General features: G+C 45.3%; 1 protein-coding gene and 1 long non-coding RNA gene across 4 annotated transcripts in view; one reads left to right on the top strand and one right to left on the bottom strand.

The window, feature by feature from the left end:
- The window catches only part of KCNJ6 (potassium inwardly rectifying channel subfamily J member 6), a 270,925-nt gene that overhangs the window by 235,645 nt on the left and 18,009 nt on the right, over positions 1-17,271 (top strand). The gene's annotated exons all lie outside the window — the stretch shown is intronic.
- The window catches only part of LOC144301939 (uncharacterized), a 65,870-nt gene continuing 62,552 nt past the window's right edge, over positions 13,954-17,271 (bottom strand). For 2 of the 3 annotated variants that reach the window (XR_013368848.1, XR_013368850.1), the window contains exon 8: positions 13,957-15,243. This is a non-coding gene — a long non-coding RNA (uncharacterized LOC144301939). Of the gene's footprint in view, positions 15,244-17,271 lie in introns of all 3 variants that reach the window. The other variant, XR_013368858.1, reaches the window with a different exon arrangement.

Genomic DNA, 17,271 nt, shown 5'->3' with positions numbered 1-17,271 from the left:
TACCAGCTGGCGCCGTTGTCTTGTGCCTCAGCGCCTGATCTCTGAGGAGGAAATCACCTGGGAGCCATCGCCAACAGGGAGGCCTTACCCATCACCAAGAACCAGGGGAAGGCCCTCGTGGGACACCGTCAGAGGCCAAGATTTACCAGCTGAACGGCAGTGGAAGCTCATTTTATATTCGAGTAAGACTTGCCACTTGACAGAGGATTCTCACAGCACTCCTTGTGTCCATCCGACCTGCGGCCTGCCTTCTCTCACACACACTCTCTCTCACACTCACACAGCCTGCGTGGAGATCACCTAAAATCTAGAAGTACTCCTTCCTTGGACCAAAGAGTCTGTTGAGATTCTTGTAAAGAACAGCCAGTGAGTTCATTCAGCTTCTTTATAAATAACAGCAGCGCTGATTTGTGTGTCACCGTCAGGGACGCCATCTTTGAGAGGCGGGATTTTTGAAAGCGTAATTACTTCAGAAAGTCACCTGGCTGCCACTGCGGAGGGGGTTAGTCTAGGAGCTCCGGGGGTCACATCGCAGACCTGGGTATCAGTTACCCGCGTCGTTGCTGCTCACACGTGCACAGGGGCGCATGTACGTGTGCAAAGGAAGTGTGTTCAAGGACCAGGAGAGCGAGCTAAAATATGGCTCCACCCAAACATGTCTGGGGGACCTGACCTTCTTCTATCTCTTGGCTCCACTCGCTCTGGGCCACCGCTGCCTCACACCCTCTCAGGCTCCAGTTCACTGGGGAAGGGCTGTGCCCCTTTTCTGTAGCTCCCCCATAAGTTCTGAGAACCCCTGAGACTGACTGAGGCCCCACAGGGCCTGTGGGGTGTCCATGCGGCTTGGTGGAGAGGATGAGAAGACGCTGGGGAGGCAAACCACACCCGCCCGCCACCTCCAGCCTCCTCCATCAGTCCGTCCTGTCCCTCAGGGAAGCCACTTCACGTGATAGGTTGTGCTCGTCCGTGGAGCAGGAGTGGCAAGCCTGCTGCTTCCCGGACTGGTTGAGAAAATGAGAGGAGACCAGCGTAAGGGGGAGGAAGGTGCGTGCTGGCCCTGACAGTGGGCCAAGGAGGCCACACCACCTGCCCAACCAAGGACACGGTCAGGGCTCTGACACCGACCAGGCCCCTGCTCCTGCACCTGCTGCATCCAGGGGCTGTGAGGCAGGGAATCTGTGTTGTCACCAAGAGACAGTATGTCAGGAGGGGTTATCAGAAGATGCCAACACTTTTTTTCTCGTTTGTCAATCCAGCAGAAAAATGTTCAATTGGGAAAGCAGAAGACAGCCAGAGTCACAGAGAAGAGCTTCCAGCAGCTTCTGCTGAGCACACCGAGAGGGGATGCTGGACTCATACTCACGTCTCACGTCCCCAGCATCTTCACGGTGCCTAGAACATCGCAGCACAGAGACACATGTGCTTGCTTCCACCACGAATGAATGAATGAAGAAGCAAAAAGATGGAGGAGAAGCTAACACCCCAGGCACTGTGCTTGATGCTCGACATCCACAATCTCTGATGCTCATAAATATCCCACGAAGTGGAGTATCAGGTTCTGAGAGGCAGCAAAATTGGTCCAAGGACATCTTGGCCGGAATTGCTACTGGGGCATCTGGTGTACCTGGCTCCAGATCCCTTTGGGGTCTCCATGCCTCAGCCACTCATCGTCATGGGATCTGTGCTGGGTGGCATTATTTCACACACTGAGGACTGTCGTTTATAGAATACATTCATCTGACCTACTTTTTCTGCAAGTTGTTTTAACTAAGAATGTGCTTCTGACTTCCTGTGGAAAGACTTTCAGTATATAAAGCAGGTCGTATATTCTCACCTTAAGCATGAAAAATGTTACATAGGAGAATAAGAGAGACAAGATAATTAAGGGAATACTAAACTAGAATTACACCAGAGCTGGAGCTGGAATACAGGAGAGATGTGGAAGAGGAGAATGCATCAATACTGACACAAGTCCCGTAATCCCATACATATCCATTTGCTCCCAAAACAAAATCCCACAGACTGGGGGGTCTTAAACAATGGAAACAGATTTTCTCTTGGTTCTGGAAACCAAAAGTCCAAGGCCAAAGTGTGAATAGGAGGGTTCCTTCCTTCCTTCTGGGAGTTGCTGGCAATCGTTGGTGCTCCTTGGCTTGTAGATGCATCACCCCAATCTCTGCCTGCATCTTCTCATGGTGTTCTTCCTCTGTGCATGTCTGTCTCTGTGCCTACATTTCTCCTTTTTATAAGGACACCAGTCATACTGGATTAGGGCTCACCCACCCTGATGACCACATTGTCATCTAATTATCTCCACAATGACTCTATTTCCAGAGAAGGTCACATTCTGAGGTTCTGGGGGTTAGGACTCCAACATGTGAATTTTAGGTGGACACAATTCAACCCATAACACCATCTATCCTAGAACAGAACACCAGTTGATGATAATAATTTCCCTAATACATCCAACTGCATTTGCTTTATTTTCTAAAGTACATTTAGAAAGCTTCCCTCTGTCTCTGTCATTCACTGTCCTTTCTCCTTCAAGTATGTTCGTTCCTCCCTTCCTCTGTCCTCCTATCCCATTAAGAGTGCATGGGTTTACAGCTATACCTGCAGCCTTCCACCCTTGTACCCCATGGCCCCTGGCACTGATGGTGACAAGGCACGCCTCCAGCTCAGCCACAGTCCCAACTCTGTAGCCTCAGAGCCTTGCCTTTAACCTTACCAGGACCCAACCCATTGATTTCTAAATTTTTTTTAAGTTTTTTTTTTAAATTTTTATTTATTTATGATAGTCACAGAGAGAGAGAGAGAGAGAGGCAGAGACATAGGCAGAGGGAGAAGCAGGCTCCATGCACCGGGAGCCCGACGTGGGATTCGATCCCGGGTCTCCAGGATCGCGCCCTGGGCCAAAGGCAGGCGCTAAACCGCTGCGCCACCCAGGGATCCCTCCAACCCATTGATTTCACTCCCGATCCATCCTCACTTCCTCTCGTCACTTCTGTCTTTACCCTGCCTAAGTTACGTGGTCTGCCATTTCAATAAAATTCTTGGCCATAAGTTAAATCTTCCCTTCCCAACCTTTCATTGCTGTTGTGGCTACACCACTTGGAAACATGTCACCCCCAGAGGAAGCCAACCACCGACCTTCCCTGATTTGCACATCTCTGCTGGACAATCCCACATGCAAAATGGGTAAATGGGCATCACTACAAAATCATGGCACCCAACCTCACATGGCCCTTCAACACCATCCAGCAACACTACTGGATTTCTCTGGTCAACTTGCTCCACAAAGGCCACTTCAAATTTTCTGTACTCCTCCTCCCTTAGGAGATGATGGTATCTTTTACTTCATAAAAGAAATAGAAAATGTCAGATGGGCAGCTCCCAGTTCCCCCAAACAAGCTTACAAACATTCCTCCATCTCAATTTGTCCTTTCCTTTGCACCCATTGCCTCAGATAAGCTGTCCCTCCTTCTGTGGACATTGGTTCCTGACCCCATGCTTTGGATATCATCCCCTTTGTCCTTCTCCATAAACTCAGTTGACCAACCATCCCAGTTTATCCAAGGCCATTCTGGTTTCACACTGAGAGTCCTACGTGCCAGGACATGCCTCTGTCCTACACAAACCAGGGCAGATGTTCACCCTAAAACCCTACAGATAATACCCTCTTTCTCCTGAATATTCAGGCTCTCCCTCGCCAAGAAATTCTTCACAATGGATGTAAATGTATTAGAGTCGCTCTTATTAAAATAAAACAAAGCAAAACAAAACCTTCCTGCTTCCACAACTCCATTTCTCTTTCTCTCTCTCCTCTGTATGAGCAGATTCTTCATGTGAATTGTCTATATCTCCTCCCTCCCTCTTTCTCTTGCCCATTCACACCTCAGCCCACTCCTTTGGTGTCTGAACCCACCACTCCACTGGTGCATCTCTTACCCAGCTCCCCAGGGACCTCAGTCTACCAATCCATTTAGCTGGTTCAGGTGTTCATTTAATTTATCTCGCCAGCAGATTTTGATGTTAATCACACTTTCCTCTGGGACTCCTCTCTTCCCCAGGCGTCTCTGACATCTAACTCTCCTGGCTTTTCTTCCCCTATTTTTCTCGGGATCTCATCCAGGGTCATAGTCTCATAACCAGTATGAAATGTCAGAGCTTCCCACAGCTCAGGCTAAGACCCCTGGCCCCCTCACTCTATTCTATCTTCAGTTTTCATCCCACTCATTTCAGTTGCCATATGCCAGTGACTCCCAAATTTACCACTAACCCAGGCCTGTCCTTGGAGTTCCAGAATGTTCGACCTAACAGCCCATTTGAAAGCTCCTCTTATAGCTTGAGTTTCAAGGGCACTGAAATCAACCTATCCAAAATAAATTCACAAACACCCCCAACTCCAGTCCTTTCCCTGGAGTCCACATGGTATTCAGTCGCTCAATCCAGAAACCTAGCAGACATCCAGATACCTGCTTCTTCCCTGACACTATCTCCAATCCAGTATCAAGCTCAGCCCATTTCAACTCCTAACTATCTCTTGAATCTGTCCACTCTCTCCTTCTTATGACCTTTGCAATCTACCTGCCTCTAACTCTTGCCTAGACCATCAGGAAGGCTTCTAACTCCTCTCCCTGTGTCCACCCTTACTGTACCCCAACACACTGTGACACTGCAGCCCTTTTTGCCTTAATGAGGGTCCTTCTGTCTCCTTAAAACTCCTCAAATGACTTCTTATTCATGAGGTTCTTGGTAGGGGTAGGTCCCTAATGCATAGAAAAAACACTCACTGGGTCAAGTTCATGACACAATTTTTCACCTTCCTATTTAGTGACATAGAATAAACATATAGGAAATAAATGTGGCTAAATTGGAACCCAGGCTGGTTCATTTGGAAACAGACCTTTTAAAAATGTCAGCAAGAAGCAGCTGTTCAACCAAAGGCAATCGGGGATTTATGGCCGCATCTCTGTTGCTGTCATCCTCACCACCTTCCACTACAAAAATCCTAATCTCCAATTGATTTCATCATAGGATTTTTGTGGAGGTCTTTTGTGATATTAAAAAAAATCCTCTTTAATCTTCCTCAATTTCTCATTAATAATGTCTATTGAGAAGCATGTAATTGCAATGAATTCTGAGTGTGTGGAACAATATGAACAATAAGTGAAAATTGGAGGTGGCTGCCAGAGAGGAAAAGGCATCACATCTTCCTACTAGAAATCTCAGGGCTAAGATTCCTTGCATCAAATTTTTCTGACTTCCTCCACAATGGGTCATGGTTAGCCTGCAAGAAATGAAATGTAAATCAAGGGAAGGAAAAGGGAAAACACAGTGATATATGAACTTCTTTTCATAGGTGACCAGTTCTAGAAAGAAAGAAAGAAAGAAAGAAAGAAAGAAAGAAAGAAAGAATTAAACATTAAGAACCCAAAGTAACAAATTTAGTATGAAGTGGCTCTAGAAGTGATCATTGCTGGGAAATAACAGGAAATAGGGAAGAAGGTTGATTTTCATCATTTTGTTGGGCTGAGAAAGGTCCCATGCATCCATGGCCTGGGAAGCAGCACAGTGAAATCAGGACGCTCTACTCCAAGAAAAGTCATTTGAAACATGTACCTATTGATGGTTTGGTCAGGAGGAAATGCTGGAAGACTAAAGTGAAATTATCCAGAAAGGAAAATAAATAATTCTCATTTTTGTGCCCCAATCTAAATATTAGCAAGATGACATCTCCCAGAGACCATGGACCAGTTCTGCAGGGTTGACAACTCAAGTGCTGATGGCCACGATGTGTGCCACCAGCATTTCCCAGAGGAAAGGCTGGGCCTCAGAGGTGAGTGGCCTCCCCCATCATTCCTCTGAGGAGGGTTCCAAGAGCTCACCAAGCAGGCAGCAGCTCAAAGAGGTTTGACCGAGGAAGCCGTGGGACAACCTTCTGCAGACAGAGTTGTCAGGCCTCAGCAATTCTAGCCCCCACCCTCATGGGCAAAGCCCCTTCCCTGTGAGCCCTTTCCTGGCCTTTACCCCCAAACCCTAGCTCTTTCTTGGGGCATTTTAATTCTTGTGAAGAGGTTTGAGAAAAGCAGAGAATGTGTTCAAAGATGCCACTCCTATGGGCTCCACTTTAGCCTGACATCCTCCGCCGCCCCCCCCCAGGACTGTCAGAAGAGGCAGGGTCTGTGGCTGCCTCCACCCAGCTCATCGTGGGCTATTCCAGGCTGGAGGGGCCTCCTGGGCAGTCTCAGAACTGTCATAGACAATGAGCCTGGCATCTAACATATGGTGCTGGCCCAGACTTCAGGTCTCAGTTTGAGGTTCAGGAAACACAGGTTATCGCTGGTGGCACAGCTGCTTCCTCCCACTGTATTAACATAAACAAAGCCACAGACCCGCCTCTCTATTTCTACCAGGATGTTAACTGTTTTAAAACAGAGTGCGTCGATAGAAAATTTGAGATTCAGTAAGGCCAACAGGTCAGGAGACAGCTGTCCTTGAAAAGGTAGTCAGTTACTCACAGATCTCAAGAACACAGGGCACGGCACAGCACAGCAGACCACACAGGGAAGCATGAGGTTTGGTCAGGAGCGGGGATGGTAGGGGGGCAGGGCTGTGGAAAGAGCTTTTATTGTGGTTTCTGTGGGGAGGAAGGAGCGAGGCAGGGTAATCTGAATGACTTCAGTGGACTGAGGCATAGGAGCTCTCTGATACCTGGCCCCGGGGTGGTTAGGGCTCTCACCTGCCCTAATCACCTAACCCAGGAGTGTGAGTCCCAGAGCTGGTTGGGGTGCTGGCTCTAGATTTCTTGGTTTGTGTTTGCAAATCACTCTCACAGACAAACCATTTACTATTTATCAGTGGGGGCTGGCCAACCTTGGGGTGGCAGTTCCTCCAGGGTCGACAAGTCCCCAGATGTCAAGACATAGGAACACAGAAGATAAAAGATATGGTTAATACATTACCTCAGAACCAAGATCTTTCTGAAAGAGCCTCAAAGTATTGCTCCCCTGTCCCACCCTACCCCCCTACACAAACACAAACACACACGCCCCTCAGCCAAGTCTTGACATTTAATAGGACACTTCCTGAAAGGTCAAAAGACTCCCAGTATCCAAAGAAATGAGCCGAAGAGTAAGCATCCCATCAGCACCTTCACGATATAATAAGGACAACTACAATAGTCTATGCTTAAGAAATGGTGCCATGGCCTGGGAACATACCGAGTACTCTGTACTGTGCTAGATACTCATGAATTATTCCAAGAGTTGGCTTGTCTTCCTCACACTGGGACAGATGTGGGTTTCTATCCCTCCCCTTCCTCTGATCCAGGCACACAACCTAGGTCACTCTTGTGGGAGCCCCGCTATTAGGACTCGTCTAAATGGATGGCAAACATGCCGTGACCCGGAATCCTGGTACCTGCTGTTCCTGCTCTCAGGCACACTGCTGAACGTCCCCGGCATGCCTGCTGGAACATACCGGCCTCCCTCTGGGAGGAACAGTAAAATGAGATGGCAGAGATTAGCCCAAGGAGGAACACCGTGTGTCTTTCTCTCGTGCCTCCTTGCCTTAAAAGGCAGGGCCAAATAAATGATGAAGGTGCAAGAATATGGTATCAGCCAAGGAGAATACCAAGCTGGAGGTGTGACTACAAAATGATGGACTATTCGTGTCACTCCCACGACACAAAACTAAGTCAAGCCAGGACGTGGACACCTGGTGATGATCTGTGAGCCGAAGGATAAATCAAAGTGAGGGCTTATGTTGCCACACCAAGTTTTCATTTGTTCTTCAAAGATATTTGATTGTCCTTAAACATCAAAAACTCGTATTGGAAACATCAGTCCTCCTTGGCTACATTTTTCACCCATAAATGGATTGGAATGAGGAACATAGAGATTAGGTGGTATATTTACTTTAAATCAATACTTCAAAACCAGACTTGGACCAGAGCAGGCTCTCATTTCTAACGGTATTACACATATGTCTACAAGGCCGGGCTCATTCAGAAGGCTTGCCTCACCCTCTACAAAGCAAACCAAATTTCTTGACAGGTCAGGAAAGATTCCAGATTTGGAGGAAGGATGTAGATTCATTAGTAGAGTCATATGCAGAATTTGCCACAATTTCATTAACTGTTCACGGTTAGTGGAAGAATGAAGACATCCCAACAGATCACAAGAAAGGTCGTAGCTATGACTAGATTTATGGACATCTTGGGACATTGCTGATGGTAAAACAGGATCAGATTTATGAGGAGGCTCTAGAAAGCGATCCTAAGTGTCTCCCACATGTTTTTGAGCCTCACAGCTGCCGCCAAAGGAGAGACTGTGCTCTACAGTTGCTACATTCCAGGGTGGCCCAGGTGGCGATGCCTCAGAATCTGTTGAACAAAAGCTCACTTATGGCATGTGGTTCAGTCAATCCAACATCACCAATGTCCAAACCTTTATAAACATGCAGGATGCAACTACACTTTTCCAAAATTTGCCCAAAATTTCAACGTAAGATCACATTTATTGAACAGCCCATAAGAAGATATCTTTGCTCTCATGAATACATTGTCTCTGTTATATTACCTTTCTGGCACTGGATTTGTGAATCTGACAAGTAAAGATCTTACTTGTTTTTAAAAGTCCACGTTTGGGGCACCTGATTGGCTCAGTCAGTGGAGCGTGCAACTTTTGATCTCAGTGTCATGAGTTCGAGCCCCATATCAAGCATAGAGATTACTTTATGAAAGATAAAAAATAACTTTTTTGCTTTTTTTTTTTTTTTTACTTTTTTGCTTTTTTAATAATTTTTTTGCTCGATTGCTTTGGTTAAAAATCCACTACAGTCTGTTTTTCTAAAGAAAAATGCCTGTTTTCTTGCAGTGGCAGGTTCTCACACCTGCTCCTTCTTTTGTCCATCAATTCTCCTCCCCTGTGGGAAGGACATCTTGCAATCTTTTTGGGAAAACCAGGACAGAAGGGAGAATGGGAAGTTTGGTTATTGTTTTACCGGATGTTGTCAACTTTGGGAAGAGTTCCAAACAGGATCAGGGCATTTCCTTATTTTTCCAGTTTTATTGAGATATAACTGACATGCAGGACCTTAGTATAAAGTGACATACATAGGACACCTGGGTGGCTCAGTGGTTGAGTGTCTGCCTTCGGCTCAGAGTGTGATCCCGGGGTCCTGGGATCAAGTCCCACATCAGGCTCCTTGTGGGGAGCCTGCTTCTCCTTCTGCCTGTGTCTCTGCCTCTCTTTGTGTGTCTCTCATGAATAAATAATCTTTTTTTAAAAACATAAATAAAGTGACATACATAAATTGTGGAACGTTTACCAAAGTTTAGTTAACATTCATCATCTCACATAGATTACTCCTCCAAAAAAGAAGAAGAAAGGAAAGGGGGGAGCTTTTTCCCTTGTGATGAGAACCCTTAGGATCCACTTTCTCAACTTTCAACCACTCCTTACAGAGGGGGTAACCATTGTCATCATGTTAGCATTACATCCGTCGTACTTTTTGATCTTGTAACTGCAAGTTTGTACCTTTGGACCACCTTACTCCAGTTCCCCCATGCCCACCCCATCCCCCTGGTAACTGCAGACCTGACCTCTTTTTCCATGACTTGGGTATTTTGTTTTGTTTTCATTCCACACTTAAGTGAGATCACAGGGTAGTTGCCACTCCTAAGGCACTTCCCTGTGACAGGCTACAAACAAGGCAGGGTAGAAATGGGCCCTCTGAGAACGTGGAAAGGACATGACTCCACAGATTAAGCAAATGTGGCTCTGGAGGTGCAAAGTTAACAAACATAGTAAAAACACAGACAACTATGAAAAAGCAATAAACGTGAACTATGTCTAGGCCAGGCCTAAGCTCTACTTAATTTTTAGATATGGTTCCCCAGTCTATGCCTGCTTCTGAAATTCAGATTCACAAGCCTAAAGGAAGTCAGGAGGAGGGATTTTACATGTTCTGCTCCCTTCCCACATGCAAACCATCCAGTTGCTAAAAAGGGTCAAGTTGTACACATGCATCTTAGAGGCAAAGACAAATCTCAGTTTGGGAACTAAAGATGGCTTAATAGGTGTTGATGACTTTGTACATTTGCCACATCAAATGCATGTCAGCCAACGGTCTCCCCTCACTGTGCTGCCCTCACAGACACCGAGACAGCGGGCAAAGAGACCTAAGGGACCTGAGGCCAGGAGTACCCACAAGATGTCAAATTTAGCTTTTCTGCAAGTGTCTAGTTCTAAATGGGATCTGCCTTAGTCCAGAGTTTGTGTGCGAGTGATACACGGAAGCTTCAAGACACATGGTGGGTCTCACTAACCTGAAGTATCCCCCTTCTTTGGGGCCCAGGTACAGGCATCTTTGTCCAGGAGGCTTCCCAGGCAGCCAGCCCCACTGTATTTAGGCTAGTGCTTTCCCTGGGCTGCTTGTCTTAGCCTTGATAATGTGTAGCCTCCACCATCCATTACGTTTTCCACAGAGGGCATTCTCTCTCCAACTAGACTCACGCCATTGTAAGAGTTATCAGTGTATGAACTACTGGTTATATTTTGTCATTCTTTCTTATTCCTTTAGTTCCCCCAAATCTTTATTGAGCACTGACCATGCCCCACATTGCACCTAGTTCCAGAAACACAAGCCAGGCACAGTTCCTGCTTGTCACGGTATTTATGTTCTATCAGCAAGAAGTCTCACGGGGGACAGGTGGGGTGTGATGGCAGGTGTGACAGAGAGACCTAACTCAGTGTGGACATCAGGAAGGGCCTGCTGGAGAGGGGGTGTACAAGTCAGGCAGGTGAAAGGAGGCCATCAGGCAGGGGAGCAGAGACCCAGAGAGACTGCATAAGAACTTTGGACCTTATGTTAGGAGCAATAGGAAGTCACTAGAGGCTCTAGGCGAGACGCAGATATAATCAGATCTGCTTTGTTCCAAGGTCACTCTAGTGTCAGGAGAAGAAAAGAGAGAAGAGAAGAAAGGCTGAAGGCAGAAACTGCTGCTAGAGATGAGGGTGGTGTGGGCCAAGGTGGTGGCCATGGTGATGGGGAGAGAAAGAAGCTGAGACTCAAGATATATTTCAGATGCAGAATCAACTATACGCATCAAGTGATTGGATGTCGATGGTACCATTGACTGGAATTGGGAATCTGGGGCAAGGGGCAGGTTTGGAGGAAAAGGTGATATCCATTGCACATGTGCAGTTAGGGGCAGGGAATGAGACACCCAAGGGAAGCTGGGTGAATGTACGGATTTGGAGATCAGACATGAGGTTTGGGTTGCAAGTTAGAAAGTCAGCAGCTCATGAAATCATATGAATAAACTAGATCAACCAAGGAAAGGGTGTAGACAGAGGACCTCAGAGCTCCAGAGAAAGGACTGAGAGGCCAAGAGGACTTAGAAGGAGGAGACGGCCAGCAGGGTCAGCTGCAGAGCCAGCCCAATGAGCTTGCTGGTAGTAGGAGCTCCAAGACCACTTCATTCCTAGAAGACCTAACAGCCAAGCAGATGCCTGTTGCAGTTCAGCTCCACCTAAGGTTCTGGTTTTGTGAAGGGCTAGTAGTAGGATGAGATCATCATCTAGGGTTTGCCTCAACTATTTTTAACTCTTGATTGTCCCACAAAGAATGTAGTCAGTGGCTCATGTAAGTTTTAGTCTTCTCAAAAACACAAACTTTTTTTAAATCTTTTTTTTTAAGATTTTTATTTTATTTATTCATGAGAGACACAGAAAGAGAAGCAGAGACTAGAGGGAGAAGCAGGGAGCCCAATGCGGGACCTGATCCCAGGACTAGGATCACGCCCTAAGCCGAAGGCAGACACTCAACTGTGAAGCCACCCAGGTGTCCCTACAAACATATTTTTAACACCAGAGAGTTAACATGCTGGGACAAGAGCCCACTGGTCCATCAAAATGGCCCATCTGGACACCCTTGACTCATCAGAAAGATCCTAAGTGTCTTACTAAAACTGTATCCCACTCACCGCCCCCCATCTCTATATTGTCCTAGTTATCAAACTCAAAACCTAAAGATTTTACAAGAATCTTAAAGTCAGTTCAAATAAGATATTTATGTTCAACTATACAAAGAGTAAGACAATCACGTGAGCCTTATAAACCCTCCAGAGGGCACTTAGGATCACAGACTCTGCTTTTTTGTTCTAAGATAAAGGCATTTTCATTATAAATGTCATTTTTTGTTTTATTTGGGAAAGGATAAATTCTAAGAATGTTAAGCCAACTTTTAAAAACTATGTCCAAGGAGAGGTTACAATTTATGGACGCGACACTCAGATAAGTAGGAATAGAACTCACTTTGTTTCTCTGTGACTGAAATTAACTCTGTTCTTAAGCCCCCTGTTACCTAGTAGAGAAAAAAAAAAAAAAAAGCATACATTTGCCAGTTAAAGGTAACTTAGTCACTTCCAGCTTTAAATGTGGTTAATTCAGATCCAAAGTCCAAAGTATCCCTCAAAAAAAAACAAAAAAAACAAAGTATCCCTCAAAAAGTTCCCCTCTCCCACCGCAAGAACCATCGGTATTGAGGTGGGTTACACACCATTTTGGCATTGGGGGGGGGGCCGTGTTCATCCTGCCTGTGTGCTGTCCCCACAAGGCCTTTGGGGTGTCATGTGTGCCCACCAAGCCCCTGGATTAGAAGGTGCTGGGTGCCTCTCCCCACCGGTCCTGCCACTGCCTCCATGCGATTCACACACACTCCCGCGTGCACACTCGAGGGCACACACACTTGCACGCACACAAGGGTAGCTCATAGAAGCACAAAAACGCATGTGGATACACACTAATATACGTGCACCGTACGCTCACATGCACGCATACCCACACATACACTCACTCTGGGGCCAGCCCCAGGCCACTGACCAGACACACCTCATTTAAATGGTTGACAATTTTTTTTAAAGGATGACAAAAGCAAATCCTAAAAGGAAATAAAATACAGAAACAAATGAACCTAACGAGACATAAAATAAATGATATCGCCACAGAGAAAAAAGAATGCGTCCAAGTACCTTTTGAACACAGTACTTTGATTATACTACCTCTAGGGGGAATGTTCTGAGATGAAATAGAAGGGCAAAGAAACTTAATTTTGCCTCACAAGTTTGTGCTTGATAGTGTCAGCACCTGTGGGGTTCTTTTAAAGGATGATTTATACAGATCATAAGGGGTACTGTACTACCATCATTCTCCTTCCTTCCAGAAGAAAATCAGATGACTTTAAAAGGAAAGTGAGGGATCCCTGGGTGGCGCAGCGGTTTGGCGCCTGCCTTTGGCCCAGGGCGCGATCCTGGAGACCCGGGATCGAATCCCACGTCGGGCTCCCAGTGCATGAAGCCTGCTTCTCCCTCTGCCTGTGTCTCTGCCTCTCTCTCTCTCTCACTGCGTGCTTATCATAAATAAATTTAAAAAAAAAATAAAAGGAAAGTGAGTTTTATAAGAGGATGTTTATAAGAGGGTCCTTCTTGCTGGCTTGTAGACAGCCACCTTCTCGTGGCATCCTGGCCGGGCCTTTTCCGTGCGTGTATGCAGGAGAGAAAGCCCTCTGGTGTCTCTTCCTCTTGTAAGGACAACAATCCTATTGAATTAGGGCTCCACGCTTACAACTTCATTTAGCCTTATTTATATCCCTAAAGTCCAAATACAGTCACATTACAGTGTTAGGGCTTCAACATATGAGTTTTAGGGGCACACAGTTCAGTCCATAACACCACGTTATCTAGGAAAGTTATTTAAACTTTCTTTGCCCTACTTTGCTCACATGTGAGATTAGACATCATAACAAGGCTGCTGCACGGAGTGAATGGTTGATGCATTCCATGCCTGACAATAAACACTCAACAAATAGCGTTTATTATTTAATTCAATACTTAATTTGTGAATTTTATCAACTACTTTGCTGAGAGGAGTACTCACATAGAATGTCTTCTTTTAGACATTAAGAAAATGCACATTTCAATTTATTTTTCCATAACTGGAGGCGAACCTCACTGGCCCTCCAATATTTGGGTAGCGGAAGCGGTACAACTGTTTGTTGAAGGGGCTTTAAACCTGAGTGTAAGGCAGGACTCACTGTAATTTAAATAATCAGCAGTTGGCTGAACCGACTGAATTAAAATTTTTATTACACTATGGCAGCAATTACACTATACTGCTTCTTTTTTTGACACTGAGCTTGGTAAATCACCAACATTTTTCTCCCACACAAACACTTATAAACGTAAGTGCAGAGCACTTTATTACTGTGCTAATTCAGTGCAGTTCTTACTGAGAATAGCAAGGAGTAAAGAGAAGCATCCCATCATTTCGCCAGTATCTGAAATAAAAAGGCAGAGTATCTATAGTCAATTCTTTGTTTCTGAATATTGACAATATGTATTGATTGATTTTGCAGTATTCAAAAGTGGTGATGGTGGTTTATATCCATCTAATTTTATTGGAATCATGTTCTCCAGGCAGTTTTGATGCATTATCTATCTACAGAGTGAATACATCTGGCTTTATGCAGGGGGCTCTCTCTTGAGGATGGTTTTCATCATATTGGTATTCCGCTCAAAACATTTCCCATCATAATTTGCTGCTGTGAATCTAAAAATAGGGCTTTGCCTGTTAAATCCTCATCTTGCCGGGCCTGACCCTATGTTTGCTCAGTTGCTACGACAGATTCCTTAGCTGTACTGCAGTCTGGTTTCCTGGTTTCTAAATAAATCAGGCTTTGCTTCCACCACCAATAACATGCGCTCCCTCCCCTCCACTCCTTACTCTTCCATAGTCTTACTCAAGGAGTGAAATGGCCACCAAAAAGATGGCCCACGTCTAATCACTTCCCTGCAGATTAAACTCGTAGAAGATTAACCAGAGATCCAAACAGAGAAGCTCTCAGTGGAGAAATTATGAAATGAAAGAATTTTTAAAAGATACACACACATACACGCACGCACGCACACACACACTGTGTGCCCAAGGCTGTCCTTGGGCTTGTGGAAATAATTTAGACTAGACAACCCTGCTATGAAAATCAAGCATCGCCTTCCCAAGCATAAAGTCAAAGGCAGGGGCATCTGGGTGGCTCAGTGGTTGAGAGTCTGCCTTTGGCTCAGATCATGATCCTGGGGTCCTTGGATCGAGTTCTGCATCGGGCTCCCCGTGGGGAGCCTGCTTCTCCTTCTGCCTGTGTCTCTGTCTCTCTCTGTGCATCTCTCATGAATAAATAAATCTTTAAAAAATAAAAAATAAAATAAATACAGTCAAAGACATGCCTGGACCTGAGAACACTCCAGAAGACCTCTTCCTCCCCTCGTCCCATCTTGCCTCATGCCATCTTGCAGTGACATCTGCACCTTTCAGCGTCTTCTCATTTCTTTTGAGACTGTGAGGACAGATTGCCTAGGGATGTAATTTGGACCAATCTCACCAGAGGTGTGTCTATTTTCTTAGATTTTTCAAAAAACCAATGTTTGCCTTTATAGATCCTCTCTTATTTTTTCATGTTTTCTATTTTATTAATTTACACGCTGGTCTTTATTGCCTATTTCCCATGGGTTCATCCTATTGTTGCTTTTAATTTTTCTCTTTGAGTAGAGCTGACATACGATGTTACGTTACAGGTGTGCAATATAGTGATGCAGCATCTCTATACCCTGTTGTTCCTTTTCTACTTTAAGTTGGATACTCTGCACATTCATTGTCAGACTTCCTTCTTTTCTAATATAAGAATTTAGACCTATACATTTTTCTCACTTTCCATGTATCCCATAATTATGACATTTAGAATTTCAGTATCATTCCATACCAAGTCTTACTGAATTTCAATAGGGTTTCTTCCTTGGTGGACACTGTTTAGAAATGTGATTGTATATTATGGTAATTTCTGAGATTCTTCTTTTTGTTTTCTGTCTTGTGCATGTAAAGCTTGGGACTTGTATCAATTCATGCACAGGATTCTCTTCCCAGTTCTGTCCTCTGCAGGATTCCCCACCTTTTTCAGCTCCCAGAACCCCACTGCTCAGTCTTCTGTCTAGAAAGACAGGATTTCTCTCTGGAATGCTAGCCCCTTGTGCTCTGCATGGTTGCACACACTCAGGTCACTCGCAGAGTAAAGCAGTGAGAAATGAGAAAAACACCACCACAAACTCTTTGTCCACACTCCCCTTTCCCAGTCCTCTGGCTAGAAAGATTTTTCCACAGGCTTTTGGTGCCTATACCACGCTGTATGCAGAGCAGTTCCCAATGGGGCTGCATGGAAGGCTGGGGAACATAACGAGGACTCCTCACTCATTCTCTGGCTCAGAGGGGCACCTTGTCCCAGTGCTCTGGTCAGAAGGACAGGGTTTCTTCACCAGATTTTGTTGTCAGTACCTGCTGCCCAGTTCTGTGCCAGGGCTACTCTCAGATGATGCCAGATGATGAAAAAGGAAAAAGGGAAACGGGAAAATCAAGAAATGTACCCCCTAAGAAGTCAATCTTCATGTTTGGTACCCCTCTCCTTCTTCCTGCTGTATTAGACTTCCCAGAGTCTTTGGGTGGAAGGTTTTGTCTAGAGAAGTTACTTGTTTGTATCCAGCAGGAGAGAAAAGCTGTCCTCACACCATTTTTACCAGAACCAGAAGTGCCATCCCTTACTTTTTTAGTGGAACTTACTTTTGATTGAAATTATGAATTTTGTAATTTTCCAGCAACTGGTTTGTATTTTAGCTGAGGGTCCTTCACAAATAGACTGGCATAATGCTGGAAGCAGACCCCTCCCACTTTCCTTTCTAAGGACTCACAAACCATCTTTCGAGTTAATAATACATCTCAGACATTTCCAATCAACAAAATTTCTGAATTAAGCTGTTTCACTAGTTTCCTTGAGTTGAGTCTTTTCACTTGACAATCAGTATTTATTGGGAAGCTACAGTGCTGAAGATCTGTGGTAAATGTTAGGAACCTGAAAATAAACAAGACCAATGAGCCCCAGCGCGATCACAACTCAACAAGGGAAACAGACACTTAGAGGTAATTTCAAATGATGGGATAAGGTGCCACTGGAGTGTTGAGGGGACCTTGAGCTCAACAGTTCCAGCTAAGGACTGGTCAGTCTCAGAGTGCTCCAGAAAGGACATGATAAATTAGTTAGATCTTCAAAGATGAGCAGGATCCCACCAGGGGAAGGATACTCAAAAGTACAAATGCAAATGGCAAGACAGCCAGTATGCCCAGAGAGTGGAGGAAGCCCAGAACCCGAGATAAGATTTCTTCACAT

Source organism: Canis aureus, chromosome 30 (assembly GCF_053574225.1).
Source record: "Canis aureus isolate CA01 chromosome 30, VMU_Caureus_v.1.0, whole genome shotgun sequence".
Lineage (NCBI taxonomy): Eukaryota > Metazoa > Chordata > Mammalia > Carnivora > Canidae > Canis > Canis aureus.
This window is presented reverse-complemented; position numbering and strand designations above follow the sequence as displayed.